This window comes from Schistocerca nitens, chromosome 3 (assembly GCF_023898315.1).
Source record: "Schistocerca nitens isolate TAMUIC-IGC-003100 chromosome 3, iqSchNite1.1, whole genome shotgun sequence".
NCBI lineage: Eukaryota > Metazoa > Arthropoda > Insecta > Orthoptera > Acrididae > Schistocerca > Schistocerca nitens.
The window spans coordinates 843,838,641-843,861,591 of NC_064616.1; the positions used below are offsets into that span (position 1 = coordinate 843,838,641).

The window sequence follows — 22,951 nt, forward strand, 5'->3', positions numbered from 1 at the left end:
CGCATCTGACTTTCTAATAAAACTGATTGAAAATTCACAAGATAACACTTTACTGAAATCACGTATTAACCTCAGAGCCGATACTGATATTTTCACAAAAACACTCTGACAATCACTCTGCCTTACAATGGACGTGAATTTTGATGGTAATTAAATGTAATGGCAGACATGTGCGCACGGAACGCTAATCTGCTCTGCAACGTGTCGCTATTAGGCTAATGATGAGACAGTCAAAAATCAAACTTGCGATGTGCAACGCAAGGAAGTGTCTTACCAGTTTTCATAAAAATGCTTCTCAGTGCACAGCTCGCGATGTGCAATACGAGTGTACAAACACATACGTGGCTACCGTTAACTACTAATAAACACGAACAAAGGCTCCAAGTTTAAGTATGCTTCATTAAGCCATAACAACAATAAACATTGTCATAAGGTTCTCCCATTTAGACAAGTTACAAAATATTTCTTAATAACTTTCCTGTCTACAATTACTTTCCTTGGCACTTGTTTCAACTATAAGACAAACACGTATGTTCCATTATAAGATCTCTACGTAAAACTTCAACCATACGCCATGTTCTAACAATAAGAAGCTATACAGTTACAAACATAAAAACACTGAATTACCTTAAAAATTGGCTTTTGTCATTCTTCCATTCATATCATCTCATTTTCTGAATATTTTCCTCAAAATATAATAGTTCAATATTGTTTTTAAATGATGCTGCTCCACTACACGGCAGGCCTGCTGCTATCGTTTTTAGCCCAAAGACATTGCCAGATTGTCCGACATACACTACACACTGCTACTCTGACTGACTCTAACATCTTTGGTCTCAAAACGCAGACTTAAAAAGGATATGATTGTATCGATACTACAGGGATCGGATACATTTATCAAATTCACAGCTTTATTCACATTTATGACCAAAACTACCTAAAAAATCGTCATGGCAAAGAGGACAGTCCCGTTTCAAGATGGCTAATTCCATGTTTCTCGCACAATGTATTAAATTGATGTAATGTAAAAATGGTTCAAATGGCTCTAAGCACCATGGGACTTAACATCTGAGGTCATCAGACCCCTAGACTTAGAACTACTTAAACCTAACTAACCCAAGGACATCACACACATCCATGCCCGAGTCAGGATTCGAACCTGCGACCGTAGCAGCAGCGCGGTTCCGGACTGAAGCGCCTAGAACCGCTCGGCCACAAGGGCCGGCATGTAATCTAATGTTTTGTCCATTGTCACTTTCTGCGAGGAAGAATATATATAATACGTTTACAGTTTTTGGGTAGTAGAATTTGACCCAGTATGAACGGCACTAGTGAGTACTGATAAAGAGTAATTTAGCAAGCAGAGTTTAAGAATGGTGGAGCTTACTTAATATGAACTCATCCCACAGTACTTTGGGAGGAGGTCATGCGGCAAAAACCTGAATTTATTAAAGGGCATCCAAGCACCATGAGCTGCAAGAGAAATGTTCATTTGCCAAAACCAGTTTTCGGTTCTACACCCATCATCAGCAGCATCTGACACACAGGAACTAACAACTGTTTGTAAGTCGATTTCTACAAAATGACAACTGTATACATAGTAAAAGTAATATTAGTCTGCTTATATTATGTGCCTCTTTAGCAGTGACACATGTGTCAGTTAATACAAAAGGATCAGAACTCTGCCTTATAACATAGTTTAGAGGTTGTCAGGTAAGTTACTGCCGTCAAATATTAGGCAGTGACAATTTTTGATAACGTCAGACATAACTGTAATGTAATGTAGATATGGGATTGACAGGCCCGAGACTCTACATTACCTGTCTTTTGTTATTTCTATGACATACATTCCTATATGTAAATTCTTATTTTTCGGCAATTGGCATATGAAGGTAGAATGTGCAAAAGGTATAAAATGGCAAAATAATCCAGCATATCACGCCAAATTAGACAATTCTGCATGCAGATCATGACTCTAAACCAAAATTATTCGGTAAAAATATTGTTGAAATTTTGTAATATGGTGTTCCGAAATTCCCGTTACAATCAGGAACCTATGCCCGGTATCTTACTGTTTCCGTTCTCCACTGTTTCAGTTCAGATGAGTAACGCGTCCACGTCTGCTTCCACTCAAGCTAAGTGGTCCTGCATACTTGATCTTCGTATAAAACGTATTGGGCCTGTTCTCGGAAGCTGTTCCACTGAATGTGCGTGAGGAAATGTGGCTTCAGCATGGTGGTGCACCATCTTACTTATCACGTGCGGTTCAGAGGCATCTCAACAGACGATTTGGTGAAATATGAACAGGCCGAGGTGGTTCAACCGCGTTGTTGCCTCTGCGTTCGTCGGATTCAACTACTATGTACTACTTCTTGTGCTTGCGAGACTCTATTAGAGACAGAGGAAGATCTGCTGGCACGAGTTCTGGTCCCTGCAATAGACACTGAAGAGACACCTGTTGGAATGGAGAGTGAGTAGCAGAACATGCTTCGTAGGTGCAATATCGGTAACAAGGTTGCCGGTGGCCACATCGAGCCGCTGTTATAACGCATCAGTACTGTTCAGTACGTACAGTGTGCTGGCTTCTTTTTTGTTTTAGAAAAATGTAAACACGTAATGTTTAAGTGTTAATACATACATATAGAGTAATACATACATATAGAGTAATAAATGGATATTTCATTATGCTTCCTTTCGAATTGTTACCTAATAATTGTACTGTATCACCCCTATCGCAATTGCTCAAGCAGAAGATCTTCAAAATATTATGTACTCACTCCCCTCTACAAGTCCTGAAGTTTGTAACGGGAATTTCCGAACACACTGTACACATTTTATACCGTAACTCTGTTCATTATATGAGTTTTCCGTTAGTTTTGTCATATGGCTGTGTATTTCAGTTCCTTCTAGAAAATTTAATAATCTGCCTTTTTCTGCCTTATTGAGAATGGTGTTGTTTTGGTTAAGGTCATTAGCTGAATGCCTGTATCATCTTAAATGTGCACTGAACGCTGAGGGACTGACTCTACTAACATTAATATGCTCTCTAAATCTCGTTTTGAAGTTTCTCACTCTTTGCCCAACATAAAATGTATCACACACACTACATGTTATTTTATACACGCATGACGTTATATCTTTGACTCTTATCTGTACTATGTATAAAATGTGATCTGACATTCTTCTCTGTCCTGAAGCCAATGTGCAGTCTAGTTTTTCGAAACAATCGACTCACTTTGTCGGAAATGACTCCAGTCATACTAACTCACTCTTTTCTTATGTGATCCGATTATTATTCTTACTCTGTCCTTTCTGTTTTTTGTATATAATTTCATAACCAGTTTTGAGTCATAGCCACTGTGAGATGCTACCTCCTCCAGTGTATGTAATTCAGCATTAATATTGCCTCTTTTAAAGGGTATTTGATTGAACTGTCAATCACTGAGAGGAAATATGCCTCTTCGGGGAATCGTGCATGGCATGAATTGCTGTCAATTGTGCAATCAGAAGTAGTGGGTCTTCGGAATATGTTGAAAAGGTTTGTCTCTCCTTTTCGTTGAACTATCGGGTCCAAAAAGTTAATACTCCCGTTTTCTTCTTGTTCTATGGCAAAAATTATGTTCTTACGTAAATGATTAAATCGTTGCCAACATGTATTAGCTTCATCAAAAGTACCAACGAACAAGACTAGTGTGTCATCTACATAACGGCAATAGTATATGATTTCTTAGTTAGGTCATAGGAATTTTCAGAAACATTATTTGCGATGTGATCTAAACATATATTTCCAAGTGTTCCTGACAGGCTGTTACCCATAACCAGGGCTTCTTTTTATTAAAATTTGTAACCATTGCAGGTAAAATAGCTCTGAGATCGAAGTAATTCAATAAGACCACCTAACGCGAAAGAACACAGCTTTCTATGCAAAGGATTCCGTTATAATTTAGCTCAGGAATAAAAACCTAGTAATACTGTATCTGTGACTGAACATATAAAAGTCGCACTAGATGCCTGAAAAATGCACCGTTCGCTCTTCATTTTGAAATGCCACTATAGCGTTTTTGGGAAATAATTTAGCAATTCTCTCCGACACACGCCCTTTCCTCGTCAAAGTGACAAACTTTTTCTTAACTTCCAACTTATTATTCTCATCGCTCGTACCGCTAAGTTTGTTTTTGATTTTAGTAAACATATGCATGACGTCTTACTTTCTGTGTTCATTAGTTGTAGCTACCTGTTTAATAATGCCTAGTTCTCTCTGTTTACTGTGTGGTAGGACAGATTTCAGATCACACCGTATTAAGTGACACGCACTTCATTACTGCAGACGTATATAATGTAAATAGACTTATAATATTGCTACTACTCACACAGTTACCATTTTGTAGCAATCGAAGTACTTGATGGGTTATAAATACGAAAACCGATTTTGGCAAATAAACATTTATAGTGCAGGTCATGGTTTGTAGAAGATGTCCTTTCATTAATATTTTAAAGCTGTAGAGCACCAAACATTCAGGGATTTTTTTTAAAAAGGGGAAGGTGAACTGAATGTGGCGGCGAGTTGAATTCCTGCGAGGCCGGAACCGCAATGCGACTGCGATCGCAGGTTCGAATCCTGCCTCGGGCACGGATGTGTGTGACGTCTTTAGGTTAGTTAGGTTTAAGTAGTTCTAGGTCTAGGGGACTGATGATCACAGATTTTAAGTCCCATAGTGCTTAGAGCCATTTTAACCATTTGATTTCCTGCGCACACCTGACAGGTGACCACCAGTTTTTCTTTGTTACTAGATAACTGAAGCCAGTACATACGACCTCGGACAACACATCTAACATGTGATGCTCCCCCAACGTCCCTTGTACAAAACAGATAGAAACCGAGATCTAGTGGGGTCGGCGTGTTGATCTGATTGATTGTTTAATATCACAGCCCCAGTACTGTTGGCAGTGAGAGTCATTGTGAAAACCCAGGGTCATTGCGAATTCTTTCGGACAGCTCTTTTCTGTTGTACATCACCTAAACGAACATGATATCATGCTTTGTGAAATGTACAACTGTTTGTGAAATGAATGAAAAAAAATTATGTGATTGACTTCAGATACTTGTCCTTTTGGACGCACGTTAGACGTTGTGACGAGTTTACCGAGTTTACCGCGAAGACTAAATGTGCTGCGTGTAAGTTGACAAACATCCGACCGATTTCGTATTTTCCTTTAGGCTGAGGAATGTTGCATTCCGTTCAGGCCAGTATTTGTATGGGATGCCACTGCGGCTTCGTAATTAGTAACTGCGTGATCTCGTCAACATTTTAGATACTTCAGGCCTAATAGCTGATACTACCCAGCACAGAATATATCTCTGGTAGATTCTAATCTGTTTGTAGTGCGTGTATGGTTTCCAAATATCGCTAAGAGGGTGATATGTATCAGCACTGAGAATATACCCATGGTATTCAGTTTACTGTCAGCCTGCTTAACTAAGTGATAACGTGTTTTACTACCATGCAGAGGGCCCGGGTCCGATTCCCGGCTGGTCTGAAAATTTCGTCCGTTTGTGGACTGTCGTCTAATGTGGCATCACGTGAAATAAGGCTTGCAACCCGGCAGCCGAACTTCCTAGGGCAGGGTCTCCCGGCTATCAGTGCCACACGATAATTTCATTTAGTTTAGTTTTGGAAATCACTCAGTTTTTTTGAGATTATTCTTTACGCCTGACTCACTGAGTATGGCAAATGTTGGAGACAATAATGTCATCCACGTAGCTTGTAACTCTTTATATGTTCTGAATAATTTTGCCAAAAGTCAATGAAAGACATGGAATGCGCTTTTAATCTACTATATTTTTTAACACCGACGGTTGAGTTCAAAATGACTATGGATTTGTGAGCATCGCCTAGCGAAATCTCCAGTTACGAATTACTTCCCTAAAAATGATTCTCTTCATCTAATTTTGAAAGCAGCTCGACATGTTGAGACATGAAATATATATCAATATAGATTTCTGTTTAATGTCACCTTAGTTTTCCCAACACGTAAAGGAAATTTTAACAACTACAGTATTGCTACCCAGTCGCTAGCTGTTACAGATTCAATGGCCCTCTGGTCATGTAAGTCATCATGATCTTTTATGAGATTGTCACTAACTGTGACATTATGGGGCGAGCTCGAAAAAAATTGAAATTTCCGAAATGCACAGTTGGCTTTGAACTCGGATGTACATCCAAGCCCTGGAGTAAACGGTTCAACTGGCTCTGAACACTATGGGACTTAACGTCTGAGGTCATCAGTCCCCTAGAACTTAGAACTACTTATACCTAACTAACCTAAGAACATCACAAACATCCATACCCGAGGCAGGACTCGAACCTGCGACTGCAGCGGTCGCGCGGTTCCAGACTGTAGCGCCTAGAACTGCTAGGCCACTCCGGCCGGCCCCGGGAGTAAACAATGTATTATATTCGACTGTGCCGTTGAGAGGAATAGTACGTGATATTGGGTTTACGGCATCTTGTATTTTGAAACTGTAAGATTTAGAGATTTCGACAGCAAAATGTTACCAGCGACATATATATTGGTTATTCTTGTCTCTCCCGGTAATGAAGAACGTATTGTGAAGCTTCTACTGTACTTAGTACCTGCCTAATAGTGGACCGATCCCCAGTAGTCATTGATTTACAACGAGTTTTGAGGCTGAGCCTATCTTTCTTCTTCACCTTGATCGACATGAGTTTTGTGACCATAGATATTACACTACAAGGAAATTACCTGCCGGAAAGAACATGTTAACCGACCATGCCACAGAAAAAATCAACACAATTGTCGTGTCGTTAGAAAGTCTAGCACAACAACGACTAAGACACTTACATTATCACGTGTTTTAGGCAGGAAGTAGGAAACAATAAAACGCACACACAAAAGGCCGAAGCATATCCACGGTTTATTTTTACATCAAGTGAGACAGACAATAATTTAAATGTCTAAATTTTTACTTTAGCCTCTCTCACCGTGCTGTATAGAAATTAATGTTCACTTTTGTACAGTTTCATCTATCTTACAGTAGATGGTTACCTTTAGAACAGAGTTGAATACAATTCAAAAAGATATACGCTCCTAAACCAATACTGGTGGTTATACGTACACTTCACTTCAACTTAAATAACAGTTACGCTAATACATTATAGAAGTCGCTGGTATCAATACATTCTTCACTATTGTTGTATGGACATTAGGACATGTTCTAAGGGCAAGCTTTTGAACCTGTTGTTTCGTCTGCTAGTACTAGAGACATCTTCACCTGCAACGTCAGGCGTGGAAATATGCAGGCATGTCCAATTTCAGTCTGTAGATAGCTTTTCTTCATTTTCAAAAACACCATTTTTGGGCCAGCTGGCCATTTTCAGATTTGTTACACAAAATTAAATGACATCTGAGTCGAGACTTGTGTTTAGGAAGCTTCAAACTTTCAAGAAATTATTTACAATACAAAACACATTATTTTTTACAGTTACAAAGTCGATGATGATGATGATATTTGATTTGTGGGGCGCTCAACTGTGCGGTCATCAGCGCACGTATAAAGTCCCAGTTTTTACACAGTTCAACTTTTCTACAATCCACTCTAGCCACTGTCACGAATGATGATGATGATGATGAAATGATGAGGACAACACAAACAAATTATTGTTCTTTCTATTTGTTCGGGGTGGACGTCACGTGACGCTTGTGATACATGTCGTTAATACATTAACGCAGTTTTTTTTTATTACAGAGAGCAGCTAACCCTCTGACCGAACACGCTGAGTTACCGTGCCGGCGTCACTAGACCACGAGCTGCTGACTAGAGTCGATAGAGAACTGCAAGTTGACACTCATAACTAAAAATATACTAACCTACTAAGACCTTATGGTACAATTTTCAACAAATCGGATTTGTGGAACACTTGTAACACTGGGAAATGCCCTCTGTCTACAGAAAATTGATTGCCATACAGAAAATGTTCCTAAGTATAATCTACAGGTATAAACAATGATGATGCATGTAATTTAAAATAACCAATTTTTTTAAAAAAATTGAAAGAACTTTGAAACCATTTTTAAGAAACTTTTTGGTTTTAGAAAACTGTGGCTTTTCTAGGGAGGTTCCCCTACGCCAGGTCACACACAGTGCCACGTTGATATTTCCTCTGCCGTGTGCAATTCGCCGCTGCCAGTACACTGAGTGCCGCCGCAGCTGGGGCTTGGCCGAGCGTCCTATCCCATCCCTGAGTAAGGCTAAAGATGCCTTTAAACATTTCGTAAAAGTTCGTACGCATAAAATCACTTTGTTCATTAAGCAGTTTTCATTTGGTGGACGTAAATTTCCCGTCCTCCAGCACATTTAGGTAAAAACTTTTCGGAGCTCTGTGTAGTACCTCCATTTGTTCACTTTTTGTGCTAGCTTCATGTTTACTATGTTCTACATGCGCTCCAAATCTATCGCATTACTGTGACCAGAATGTACTTTGTAAAGGACTTTAAAATTTCACTCACTCTCTCCTATATAGTGTGAGTCAGGAGGACCAGTACATGCTTTGAGGGGCATACTATTAGTGACTCTGAAACATGAAACGTCATGTGAACATATGTCCTGTTCTCAACAGTTTCCGAGGAAACCACTAAAAACGGTGGGGAACTGGACAAATGCAGGTGATAATACATGAAACACTATGATCTAATGTTTTGTTGAATTTTGTTCATTTCCACACAAAGGATATTAAAAAAGTATACTGTCAACTGCAATGCATTTTGCTGCTCTTGTAGATAGCTGCTGTGTTGCTGATCTGAGCTCATTCGTACGGTCCTTCACTTGAGCAGCACGCATGTAAAATACGAGCTTGAACTCCCTCATTTGTGTCCATTCTGCGCTTGTAGACTTCTCTGTGAAGCCAACCCCACGAACAGTAATCTAATGGAGTAAAAACGTGTGACCTCGGTGTCCAAGAAATGACTCCACGGAGAACGATCCACCGTCCTGGATACGTTTCCGCGAGGTACTCTGATACTAGTCGTACTAAATGTACCGGAGCTCTGTCGTGCTGAAAGTATATACGACACCGTGTTGCCAAAGGAATATACTCCAAGTCTTCTGGTAACTCATTTTGAAAGAATTAAAGGTACCGTACTCCACTTAGATGGTTATCTAAAACAACTGGACCGGTGAATTGGCCATCAGTAATAGCGTATTGAGAAGGTCAGCTAAGACAACACTTCGTAGCCTAATATCATGTTGGTTGTATTCCCATCTTAGCGCTGGCACAGAAGGAGATAAGACTGACGCCCGTAGTTTTCAAATAGCTAAACGTCGGATACGGTTAAGAGAAGGGCAGATGTTCATTTGAAATTCTTGTTCAAAATCGCCAATATTATCACCCCTCAAAACATGTACCTTTCCTTCTGACTCACCCTGTACAATATTTACCGCTGTCCGCACATTCAACCTTGTATATCCCGGGTCTACTGCATTTGTTTTGCTGTTTCGTCGATTATCTATGACATAACATATTAGCCATTTGCCCTTCATTCTGTGATGCTACGGCAACGTTTTTCGGAAACAATACAGCAATTCTCTTCGTATGTCATAGTGAAAAACTTTTTCTGAACGTTAATCTTCTTACTCTCATCACTCATACAGATAAATTTGTTTTTGATTTTAGTAAACATACGTGTGTCATTTTGCTTCCTGTATCCATTAACTGTAGCTACCGTTTTAATAATGCCTAATTCTCTTTGTGGTTCATCGTCTTTCTTTTGACAGAAATATGGATTATACCATGGCGTGATAACCATATAACTAAAATCAGTCAGTATGTAAATAGCGGTCGTGAAAGCCTGCATTGTATGACTTAAAGGAAAGTTAGTGAATTGAATATGTAAAGCGCAGCAAGTTCGTGTACATTAACTTAGCTTCATACTCCGGAAACATCGTAGGCTGTGCGTCTAGTAGTGTACAAGAAACTGTGGCGGCGTCATTGTTTGAAATTTCTACGGTGAAATTTTCCACTGCCGATAAAGTTACTTATAAGGTTCCCTCTTGTCTGGCACGGGCGCTCTGCTCTTTGAAGGTGTAGGCCCAAAGATTTTTTAATCTTGTATCTACAAACATTCTCAGAAAACGAAAACTCGACGGCCTGTGAACCAGCTTGGGGTGAAGCCGCCCTCCCCCCTTTCCTCCCTTGTAATTTGTTGACGGCGTCTTTGAATGTTTCCATGGAAATCTTTACCACGCTTTCAAGCTGAGGGCACGGCCTCACAAGCATATACGGTCTGTGATGCAGGGCCAACAGAAAGGAATTTAGCTGTATATCAATGAAGATCTCTTGCCTTCGAGTTTAGCGCTCATTCAATGCTAACAAGAAATTGTATTCCATGCTAACATTAAAGTAGATTTTACATTGATTAAAACGCAGTTAGTATGCACAACAACAAAATCAGGCGCTATAGAGATCAGTACGCATACAAACTAGCTTCGGGTTTTCTGTCTTTTCACGGTAGGAAAAAAATCGACAAATGGCTTCCGCCTATAATTCACATACGTTTAGCAATTCATTGGTCTTAACCAACAATCATAAGTAGACGATAACGACTAAATAACATAATAAGCAAACTAACAAAGGTATGGCGGTGCAATTCTTATCGCTTCGGGTTTCTTCTTTGCTTTTTCTTTACGTTACAGTTGGATTACCGCAAACAATGTCTTCAGCTTCCTAAGTTGTTCTTTTTAAAGAGTATTACATTTAAGAAGAAACAATAAAGATACAAAAGTGTTGCTGAAGTGTTCAACAGGTTTCGTGAGACTTCTCCTTTTAACTGAACCGCTGGCACCAAATACGTGGAAGTGTTCTTCAGTTTTGAAAAGATCATTATGTTTTATCATTGGCAAACTATCACACTAACTGCAGTAGCCTGTCGCAAGGAAGTAGGCGTAAAGACAAAATCTGTTTATTCAATGAATGCATAAATTTCAAGAGATGTTCAAGATAAAGAAATTTAATATACTGGTATGTTGTTATTCACAGATCAGTAGCAGTAATACTATCGCACTGATAGCCTATTGTAAACGACTTCTATCACAGAATGTGGAACACCGCGTAATATTGTTAATGCGTTATAATCTAGTTACATTACTGCATGACATCGAAATAAGTATGTAATGATTCTGAAGTCTTTTCGATACTTTTATGAGGTGTTCTTTGTACACATACGTGAACAGGGATGAAGTGGCTGGCGAAATTTCATTCTTTCCAGTTCAATACGATAGTTTTTATTACTTGAACACAATGTTTCCTTTTTCAAAGCACACAAAATTCTATAATAAACCTTTTTAGATGAGGAAGTAGTACTACCTTGTATGCGGAACTCCACAGAATTATGGAAAAAATTTTCTAGTTTTTTACATGTTTCTTTCGTTTCTTCTCTCTATATTTCACACTTCTAATTGTTGTGACTGTTTTCGGCTCGTCCTAATCGTCATGGTGACATATACTTGCGCTGCTGTGAGCCGTGAAGACGTTGGTATTTTTTCAGCAAATCGCAAGATGTACAAGAACCGAAGGAAGTGTCTATTCCTCGAGGAATAGGGCTTTAGAGTAAAGATTCACTGAGTGATACAGGATGTGGGCAGTTGTAAGTCATCTTAGCCGTCATCATTCTAGAGTGTCGCATAGCGTGGACTACCTTATCAATAAATTATTATTAACAAAAGTGTACCAATTTTAATGTCGTAGTAAACTTGTTTTAGGAAGTCTACAACAGACCATGAAGAGAACGTAAACCTACATTTCCAATAGTTATGGCGTTTGATATTCATGACATACGTAAAATGGTTTCGTATTATATTTTCCTTCCTATTGATGTTGACGTACAACATTGCTGTGAAATGGAAAAGAATACCTCTAAACATCAGAAGTAGATTTAAAATACATGAATAGGAATTTATAGAGAACGGCAAATGCAATCAATCTAAATAGCCATGCTGTAAGCGGAGTATAAACTACGTACTTAACATGAAACCACTGGGTCCATAGCAACTTCATTTGACCTATCGAAATAAGACTCTATTGTTCTAAGGCCATGCAGGGTTAGTAAACAATGTACATATGCCAGGACAGCCTCGACGACCATAATACGAATAATTAGCTAAATTTCAGTTAAGTCGTATTGAGCGTCAGCAGGAGGCTAAATGGCCCTTCTGAAGAACTGTCGAAGACGTACACGTACCATTGTTAGTGTCAGGAAGGTTCATTTTCTCCTCGTCACGGTAGTGGCATACCTAAGCACGTTTAGACCGCCTCATCAGACGAGCACCCACTGCTAATCACACAGGTGGGAGAAAACAAAGTGGGACCAATGATGCACCGATACTTTCAGACCCGACCATCAGGTACCACTTTCTTTAGCTCTCCTGGGTCAAGGTTACTCTCGTCAGGCTTTCTTTGGTTTTGCGTGACGATGTAACCTGCATCAAGAGGTGTAAAATACACAACTCATAAGATCTATAGTGCGCAAGTATTTAACGGAAAAAGCATCTTGATTTATCGTCTGTGATAATTGTCTGTGAGCTTGTTGTGCATCAGGACAGCTGCTACTACAAGAATATAACAGGCAGCTACACACGGGACCGCTTTTGGCCATCTGTGTATTTTTCATCCACACAGCAGGATAGGACGAAAATATACCACTCAAATCGGTTTACCACCATGTTATCGCGCTCGGCAAAGGTATTAGGAAGACATAATAAACGGTGCTTAGAGTGGTAGTAAGAGAATTTCTTTTTCCTTTATAAATAGTGACACAGAATTCCCTGAAAATCTGAAAGTCGTGTTAATAATGCAACACATGCAGACAAAAATATTATGAGAATTACAATAACAAAGTAGTTTAAAGTGAAGTGCGAGAAAGGATGGTTAAGAAAAAACAAATCTTAGGTAGCCACTACGTGTTAATTTAAGAATATTTCCAGTAGCACCGTGGGCTCATAATGTTTTATGATAGCTACAGCAAGATTGAAGTTCAGCCTCCATAAACCCAAGTAAAACGTCTATGATCTACCAAAGTTACACGCCCACTTGTCCCTATGGGGAAGCGGGAGAGTCAAGAAACTACGTCTTTCTGTAATGTGTTTGTAATACGGAGTACATAAAAACACGTGAAAATAATCTTATCGGAATAAGCCGTCATTTTTCAACCATTCTTCAAACATTCTTAGCAACTAACGACATAGGAAGGTGTAGAGTTTTCTACGAGTTCGTAAGTAGCACAGGCATCTCGCCATGGGAAATTCTGTCATCAAACAACTAAAACTCAGCAGCCAAATTAGTAGGTTTAGATCCAAACAGTACTATATTTTATATCTTGTCAGTTTTTATACAACGTGATTAGAAAAATTTTCCTTGATAAAATTTATTGCAAAACACATGTAAATAAAACGTTTTCTAGGCATCATAACGTGCAGTAAACAAATATATCTCGAATGACACCATCTTCGCAGACATCGTATAGTTCAACTAATACTTTATTTATTACCATCAAGGCACGTATCGGGATAAACAAATAACCGACACTCAGGTGTTAGATTGTGTAGAGTTAACAGTGCTCATGAAAACCACACATTGCGTGTTGTACCATCATACAGTGAGACCTTCAGAGGTGGTGGTCCAGACTGCTGTACACATCGATACCTCTAATACCCAGTAGCACGTCCTCTTGCATTGATGCATGCCTGTATTCGTGGTGGCATACTATCCACTAGTTCATCAAGGCACTGTTGGTCCAGATTGTCCCACTCCTCAACGGCGATTCGGCGTAAATCCCTCAGAGTGGTTAGTGGGTCACATCGTCCATAAACAGCCCTTTTCAATCTATCCCAGGCATGTTCAATACGGTTCATGTCTGGAGAACATGCTGGCTACTCTAATCGAGCGATGTTATCCTGCAGGAAGTCATTCACAGATGTTCACGCTGGGGCGTGAATTGTCGTCCATGAAGACGAATGCCTCGTCAATATGCTGTCGACGTGGATGCACTATCGATCGGACGATGGCATTCACGCAAACAGCCATTATGGCGCCTTCCATGACCACCAGTGGCGTACGTCGGCCCCACATAACGCCACCCCAGAACAGCAGGGTTCCTGCACCTTGCTGCACTCGCTGGACAGTGTGTCTAAGGCGTTCAGCCTGACCGGGTTTCCTCCAAACACGTCTCCGACGATTGTCTGGTTGAAGGCATATGCGACACTCATCGGTGAAGAGAACGTGATGCCAATCCTGAGCGCTCCATTCGGCAAGTTGTGGGACAATCTGTACCGCTCTGCATGGTTTCGTGATTGCAAAGATGGACCTCGCCATAAATGTCGGGAGTGAAGTTGGGCATCATGCAGCCTATTGCGCACAGTTTGAGTCGTAACACGATGTCCTGTGGCAGCACGAAAAGCATTATTCAACATGGTGGCGTTGCTGTCAGGGTTCCTCCGAGCCATAATCCGTAGGTAGCGGTCATCCACTGCAGTAGCCTTACAGCTGTTAAATAAATGGAAAACTGAAACTTTCTGGTGGATTAAAACTGTGTGATGGACTGGGTTTGGAACGTGGGACCTTTACCTTACACGTGTAAGTCCTCTACCGAGTCTTTTTGTCTTCGTTCTTTCAGTGTCTTTCTTCTTTAGTTTTTTCTTGAGTGGTTCTGTGCGGATATCGCATGACATCTTTCATATTATATCGATGAGAAACTTGAGTCAGTTTTTTCATTACAGAGGGTGTACCGTCCCCTACCGTGCCAGCTATCCAGGCATGACAGACAACTCCCGCTCGCAGTAGCTCTCTCTTACTTTCCCAACTTCATAGAAGTTCTCGTCATATTTTGAGGAACAAACACTCCTGGAAGAAAGGATATAGCGAAAAAACCAGCTACTTCACGTCCTAGGGGATTGTTTCCTGAACGAAATTCATCCTGCAGTGGAGTGTACGCAGATTTTAAACGACCCGGTGCATTAAAAACTCCGTTTCGGGCCAGGACTCGAACCTGAGACCTTTGTCTTTCACAGACAAGTGCTCTACCGACTGAGCTATCCAAGCATGACTCACGACCAAATAGAGTACTTGCCCGCAGAAAGCAAAGGTCCCAGTTTCGAGATTCAGTCCGTTCCGGTACGGAATTTCAATATGCCAGTAGTTTCAAGTCAGCACAGACTTTGCTGCAGAGTGAAAATTCTTTCTGTAAGCACGGTAAATTGCGTGGATTTTCAGTGTAGGGAAGTTAAGAGGTACCTTTACCGTGGCGTCCGCATGTATAGCCTGTTAATTCTGCTCATTTTCACTTCTGACTGTTGATAATCGGTTTATCCCAAAACATGCCAAGGTGTATGAGACGATGATTTCATTAATGGTATATATGTAAACATTTCTTATTTTGCTGAATCTCTGGATGTTGGCTTATTCTTCATTACATATTTTTCTCCTTTATATTTTATACGTAAACATTTATACTATTTGAGAATTTACACTTTGATACAGTCAAGCAACTTCAAATCAGAGTATCAGTTATGAAACTATGGACAACAAAACCAATATTGAGGTGGTTGTATTGGTAAATTGCTAAAGGCAACAACGAAAAAGAAACACTTCTTTACATCGTGGATTCAGGAGCTAGATAGCCTTCGTGGACTACCCCTGGGCTTTTCTTGTGTTTCCCGAGAAAACACTAGCTTCATATAGCCAGCTTTATTGGTGTTCTTACAACATGAAAGAGGAATGCACTAGCGACATGACTGGGTCCGTGAACATACACTACCTAGCAAAAGAAGTGAAGAACGCAGAAGACTCGGTCGCATGTAAATGTATCTTCACACACGTACATGCCATCGGCTGGTATGTAATTGATTAGAGTTGCAATTTTCTGTGACAGACAGGGCGGCCACCAGACGACATTTGTGTTGTTCGTGTTGATACCAGGCTTGGTAGGATATAAAAGGGGTGTGAACTGCGTCAGATATTTAATGTTCAATGCGAAGGACAAGGAGATGACACGTACTCTTGTGGGACAGCGCTATCAGCACCTGACAGAGTTTGATAGTGGCCTAAATTGTGGGTCTCCATTTGGCCGACTGGTTGAACCATGAAGTTACATTACTTTTCCTCCTCCCCTTCTAGATGCTTCGCTTTTCTTTTTTTTTTTCATGCAGTGTATTTTTCGCATCACTCAACTGGTTCTCCAAGATGTTGGTATTTTTAGCCCTGCATCGCTCGGTATGGTCCTTGTAGCAGCTGTACACCGCTCCTGATTTAAAACGTCACCCTAATCCAATGGGTAATGTGTCGCGAGCACCATCTATCTGTGCTAGCGTATACACCCTTCTGTTTAGCTACTTGTGTAATACATTTCTCAGACGAAGTTAGGGACCATACTCGGAATTATTCTAAATTGGTTTAGGATACTTCCTGAAACTAAACCCAGCTGCCTGATAGAGCAAACCAATAGTCGTTCATTCAACGCACAGAATTCTGTCTGGGTACAGTATGACAGTCATACGATGATTTACATAGTATTAAAGTCAACAGCTAGATAATCACAAAATTGTGTGGTATAGAATCATTTGTATTCTTAAAGTAAGGGGCTAAACATAAGGCGCAGTGCTAATAACTTACCTTTTATCTGTTTCATCTTTCTCTTACATTCTTAAGGAAATCCACAAGGTTGCTAATTTGAAAAAAAGACACTTCTCAGTCTGTAAGGTCTCCATTCTCATCACTGGTCTAAACTGGGCGAGCTGATGCAGTGCTTACAACACTGGAACAGACTCTGGGAGAATCGCAGTTTGATTACCGACCTGAATGCTGTGATAACATCTTGTGTAACTTCCTCTATTACTGCAGGCAAATATTCCCTTGTTTTTCTACTCCGGTTCAAGAACATCTCTTTTGCTGACATCTACGTAATTTGATACAGAGCACTGTTTCTTAATTCGCAGCGGAAACTGGAAAATCTCTTCAAGTAATTTATCCAGCAAATCAGTTTTTATATCGGTTGTTGATAGCCAGTACACAATTAACGAAATGCTGTTTTAAACCTGAGCGTCGCACCGCTGACAAATACGAAATCAGCAGTTATGTTATTGTGTTTAATGACGTGCTAAGTTTCATAATAATATCTGACAAAATAATCGAAGACCAATTTCAGAGAATGTTGCGCATCCGTTGCAGTATATAAATCTTCACATTATTTTGTAGATAACCAGTAGACAATTCTAAGAGTAGGTACATCTTCACCTGCACCTACATCCATACTCCGCAAGCCACCTGACGGTGTGTGGCGGAGGGTACCTTGAGTACTTCTATAGGTTCTCCCTTCTATTCCAGTCTCGTATTGTTCGTGGAAAGAAAGATTGTCGGTATGCCTCTGTGTGGGCTCTAATCTCTCTGATTTTATCCTCATGGTCTCTTCGCGAGATATACGTAGGAGGGAGCAATATACTGCTTGACTCCTCGGTGAAGGTATGTTCTCGAAACTTGAACAAAAGCCCGTACCGAGCTACTGAGCGTCTCTCTTGCAGAGTCTTCCACTGGAGTTTATCTATCATCTCCGTAACGCTTTCGCGATTACTAAATGACCCTGTAACGAAGCGCGCTGTTCTCCGTTGGATCTTCTCTATCTCTTCTATCAACCCTATCTGGTACGGATCCCACACCGGTGAGCAGTATTCAAGCAGTGGGCGAACAAGTGTACTGTAACGTACTTCCTTCATTTTCGGATTGCATTTCCCTAGGATTCCTCCAACGAATCTCAGTCTGGCATCTGCTTTACCGACGATTTATTTTATATGGTCATTCCATTCTAAATCACTCCTAATGCCTACTCACAGATAATTTATGGAATTAACTGCTTCCAGTTGCTCACCTCCTATATTGTAGCTAAATGATAAAGGATCTTTCTTTCTATGTATTCGCAGCACATTACACTTGTCTACATTGAGATCCAATTGCCATTCCCTGCACCATGCGTCAATTCGTTGCAGGTCCTCCCGCATTTCAGTACAATCTTCCATTGTTACAACCTCTCGATATACTACAGCATCATCCGCAAAAAGCCTCAGTGAACCTCCGATGCCATCCACAAGGTCATTTATATGTATTGTGAACAGCAGGTACTTGCAGATCAGGAGATACGTTTCCCCAGTAACATCGAGCACAGCTGAGACAAGTTACTAAGTGTACAACAGTGTTCAGGGCACAAGTATTCTACGTAGCTTGTCTCAACAGACAGCCGATCCTCCTTTTCCTTTCATATACTTTCAAGTACGACTATCCATCCGAAGGACGCAGTAATTAATTTTGAAATAACACAGTGACGCTTCTAGTTCTTAGAGATACACCCACGATGAGAAAAATAACAAATGCTATAGCGATAACAGTGAAATATTTCAGGGTTAACACCTTGTCGACCACTGATACATATCTATATGATTGGATAGAAAATACTAGGCTGAGAATCATTATAAGAAATATAATACACCTGCGAATTAGGATGGTCACACAAATTCCTCCTGTTCCATTGTTGGCTATTGTTCCTACGTTTCAGGTCTTTTGGAACGAGATGAAAGGAAGAAAAAGAAGATGTAAAGAGGCGCTGCACGATTATTCATTGCAACAGTGTACCAGTTTCTGTCAACAAGTTCCTGCAGGACATTCCAGAATTCCGAAATCCAGCTTTCCAAAAGAGTCAAGATACCTATTACTGCCTACTTAGTAAGTACCAGGTAACGACAGGAACGGCAAGACCAAAGAAATTCAGTCTCACACATTTTCAGTTGATCATTGTAAGAAACTGTTGCAAATGAAATAAAGAGATACTAATCTTACTCGTGTTCTATGTACCTTTTCCTACACACTGCATGCAGACTTGCGAAACACAATACACGTTTTTCAGAGCATTTGGGCATCCCCAAAAAGCCAATCATAGTACCTATACAGTACTATTATTAAGACACACTCAACTACATATATTTAATTAATTGCCCTAGCTCATTTGGGAAAGTGGGCTAGGATAACTGCAGTATCCTGTTTTAAGGAGCCACCCTGACACTCGCCCATGCGGTGAAATAACTTAAGATCCTCTGTTTACATTTCAAACTAGTTTCTGTCAGTGACCACAAAACTCTCACATGTTACTACAGAAGCTGACTGAACAGTTATTCTCTTTATTCCTCACATTTTCTTACCAAATCACACTCGTAGATGTGACAACACACTGCTGGTGTTTTGATTTAGTCTAATTGTGAAGGATTGCTCTTTGAAGTTGATCCTCGAAGCTGGTTGCAGAATAATGGTAGAAGAAATCACATGTGATCTTCTTGAAGGAACATTTTAAAATTTTGCTGGATATATAGAATTGCTCAACAACTGAGTACGCGTCTCATCACGAAAAATGCTTATGAGTAATTATTACACGTATGTTCATGTATGTACGTTTATTTATCTATTTATTTATTTACTATTTACTTCACCTGGCAATCTGTACAGTGCAAGAATAAATATACTTTTATATGAGTACACTTGTATTTTTGTTTATATAAAACATTATCTTGATTTAGTTCCATATGACTTACCTCACTTTACACCACATGAAATCGTTGAATGAATATGGATAAAATGAACAGGCTTCTCCATGTTATGGTTAGTTATAACAACAACAAGAAATTGTACATTGTTTACCAGTTAAGATTTAATACAACATCTTCAGAAGACGCATACATATTTCCTACATCTTCTTGTTGGGCGTAATACCATTGTAGTACATTCACAAGAATCATTTAACTTAAGATACGTGCCAAAATAAAACAGACATGTTGATATATCACTATAAATTTAACATGAATACATACTTTTCAATTGTAGGAATTACTGAAGACTTTCAGTCATATTACTCTGTTTACTGAGATATAGTAATGAAACATAACAGAGCATCTATATTCAACAAAAATGGTACACAGTATTATTTGGTTTATTAAGAAGTAGTATTTAATCTGTATCTTTCGCTGACTTTCGTATAACCAAGCAGAAATTATGAATAAATGCATTATTAAAAACCACGAGATATTGTAGAAATCATCGTGCAACAATAAATTACGTGATTAACGAAATACGACTCCGAACTTTGTGTGTACTCACGCGCGCGCGCGCGCGCGCGCGCGCGCGTGTGTGTGTGTGTGCGTGCGTGTGTATGTATGTGTGTGTGTTGTTGTTGTTGGGGGGGGGGGGGAAATAAAGATTTGTGTTATTGTGGAGGAGACGGTGGGTTAGGGTTTGGCGCGTGGGAGCAAATAGTGCAAGAAACAAGTAGAAGGATGCAAGCAGAAGCGTTTTGATGGAGTTTAGGGCATAGTGAGAGTATTATAAAATAACTGATGTGAACAGATCAAACTGGGTGCTGTAAACGTATAGTATATGGTTACATTTTTTATTCACAAATTAGCAACAGTAACACGAACTCCTATAGCTTGTTGGTCAGGTATTCATGCAAATTGTGAGAGTTCATCATTGGACACCACATGCTGTCAAAGTTATAGGAATTACAGTAATAACTGAACTATTTAATACACTACACTTAGTACAAAGCCACCAGTAATTAAGAGCTACGTTTGACAGTATCGGTATAAAGTGTGTTGCTCAGTTGGTTTGTTTATAGTCCATGTATATGGAAACTAAAACTATTTTATTATGATGGAATGATGACAAACATTTAGCAGTATGGACAGTCGTTTGTGACATTTATACTGATACTCAGTGTTTATTTTAGTGCTTACTTCCACTCAATTGCATCTAAGAACCATAAAGTTTGACTCAGTGAGTCCTTTCGATTTAGTTCACTTTCACTTGTCATTTTGTACACTCTATCAAATAGTGTGGCGTTACTTATGTACAGCACAGGACTGAATTTTAATTGTGAATATAGACCGACTGGATTTAGGAAAACAATGTGAACAGCAGTGCAGTCCAAATCAGCCTGGATTCCCATGGTGGTCGGCTTCGACAAATTCTGACAGGAAATCATCCTTCAAAAAAAGATACTGTGTCAAACCATCGAGAGATGCTGAAGAATAGTAAGATGTCATTAACTGGTTTTGTTCAGTGCAGATGCAATCGCTGGACAATATTGGAACCCAGCAGTTTCACAGAAGAGAAAGGATGTATTTTATTTTCATGGCTAACAAATCAGCCTAGTACATTTTCAGCCAAGTGAGTTGGGGAATTATCCGTTTGAAACACTGAATTCCCTGCTAGCCATAATGCCTATGAACATGGATACCTATTTTAGTTTCATAGGTCTTACTAGTTACCTATCCTTTCATTTGATTGTGGGTTATAGTCTGTGTACTTTAACAATGGAATTTACGAAATAACTTGAGGCGTAGGTATTTTGGTCTTCAGTGTGGGAGTGTAGGATTGGTAGAGAGTGGAGCAAGGAAACAGAGATTTGTATTTCCTTCTTTTTGTTTTGGTACCTTTCTTTTATTAACCACATTTGTCTCCACCTAGTTTAGTATGGGCGCCGATGACCTCGCTCTGGAGCTCTGAGTGTATGGTACAGCTCAAATGCTGTTGAATCCCATTTCGAAGAACATTTTCCGTGAAGGTGTCTTGTGATAGGGAAGTAAGTTATTGTTAGAACTGATTCGTCTGAGAACATCAAATATTTCCAGTGGTAAGTATTCCAGAACGTACCGCTGAAGTCTATTATTTTCATTCGGTTGGGTCAAAACAGATGTGGCCACACCAGCTTACCTTGTTCGCACCGCGCTGCTGAAAATGCACAGCGTATTAATTTCACCAGTCGCTTCTTCAACAGTGGTCTTTTTGTTAGAGGTAATTATGCTCCTTACCAACCCACTTGCCTCGTAGGATTAGCCGAGCGGTCTGAGGCGCTGCAGTCATGGACTGTGCGGCTGGTCCCGGCGGAGGTTCGAGTCCTCCTTGGGCATAGGTGTGTGTGCTTGTCCTTAGGATAATTTAGGTTAAGTAGTGTTTAAGCTTAGGGGCTGATGGCCTTAGCAGTTAAGTCCCACACACATTTGAACCAACCCACTTTTTCAATCAGTAATGTGGAAATTTTATTCTGCTACTGTTTCCTTACTAATTTTTCCCATGATGTTCGTCTACTGTTACAACACTAGATACATTAGCTATAAAGATACAAAAATTTACCAATAGTTGTTTTAGATAATAATATTTATTCGTAGTTTCATCAGTTTGTAGAGTGATATGTCTAAACAGGTTAGAGTATACATAACGTATATAAAATAACGCTGAAACAAACTTGTGTCACAATACTAAAACAGTGATAATACTTCCTAATCTTTCCATTGGCGTTATATATAGCCTGGTCAAGAAGTTGAAGCGCCCAGAATGGAAGAAGAATGTTACTGCGCGGATTACAACATTGATTCAAGGATTCAAACTTACAAAAACCTTTGCAATACGAGCCCACTTATCAGCATGCCATTACATCTCCTATGGCCTGGATGCAAGCGCTGATTCGATTGGGAATGATATCATAAAACCGTTGTATCCTCTTCTGTGGCAAATTGGCCTGCAGCTGTTATAACTGGTCTTCGATATCTTGGATACTGGCACTGGGATAAAATTGATTTCCGCGCTGGTCCCACAAGTGTTCAATGGGGGACAGATCTGACCATCTTACTAACAGGGGTACGTCAACATCACGCAGACAGTTCATAGAAACACGTGCCATATGTGGACGAGTGTTCTTCTGTTGACATACGGTGCCTTCATAGCACCCTCAGACACTATCAGCGGTCGCCTGAGGTCATACCAGATGGCTCCCCACGCTATGACGTCAGGAATAACACCGCTGTACCTCTCCAAAGCATTAGAAAAATGGAGAATCTCCCTCGGTGGCAGCC

The 22,951-nt window shown here is 40.0% G+C and overlaps 1 protein-coding gene across 2 annotated transcripts in view; it reads left to right on the top strand.

The window, feature by feature from the left end:
- LOC126248867 (toll-like receptor Tollo) overlaps positions 1 to 19,515 on the top strand; it is a 150,467-nt gene extending 130,952 nt beyond the window's left edge. Inside the window, exon 2 of one of the 2 annotated variants that reach the window (XM_049950311.1) lies at positions 18,610 to 19,515. The gene's annotated coding sequence lies outside the window, so the exon portion shown is untranslated. Of the gene's footprint in view, positions 1 to 7,768; positions 7,836 to 18,609 lie in introns of those variants that run through there. The other variant, XM_049950310.1, reaches the window with a different exon arrangement.
- The last annotated feature ends 3,436 nt before the right edge of the window (positions 19,516 to 22,951 follow it).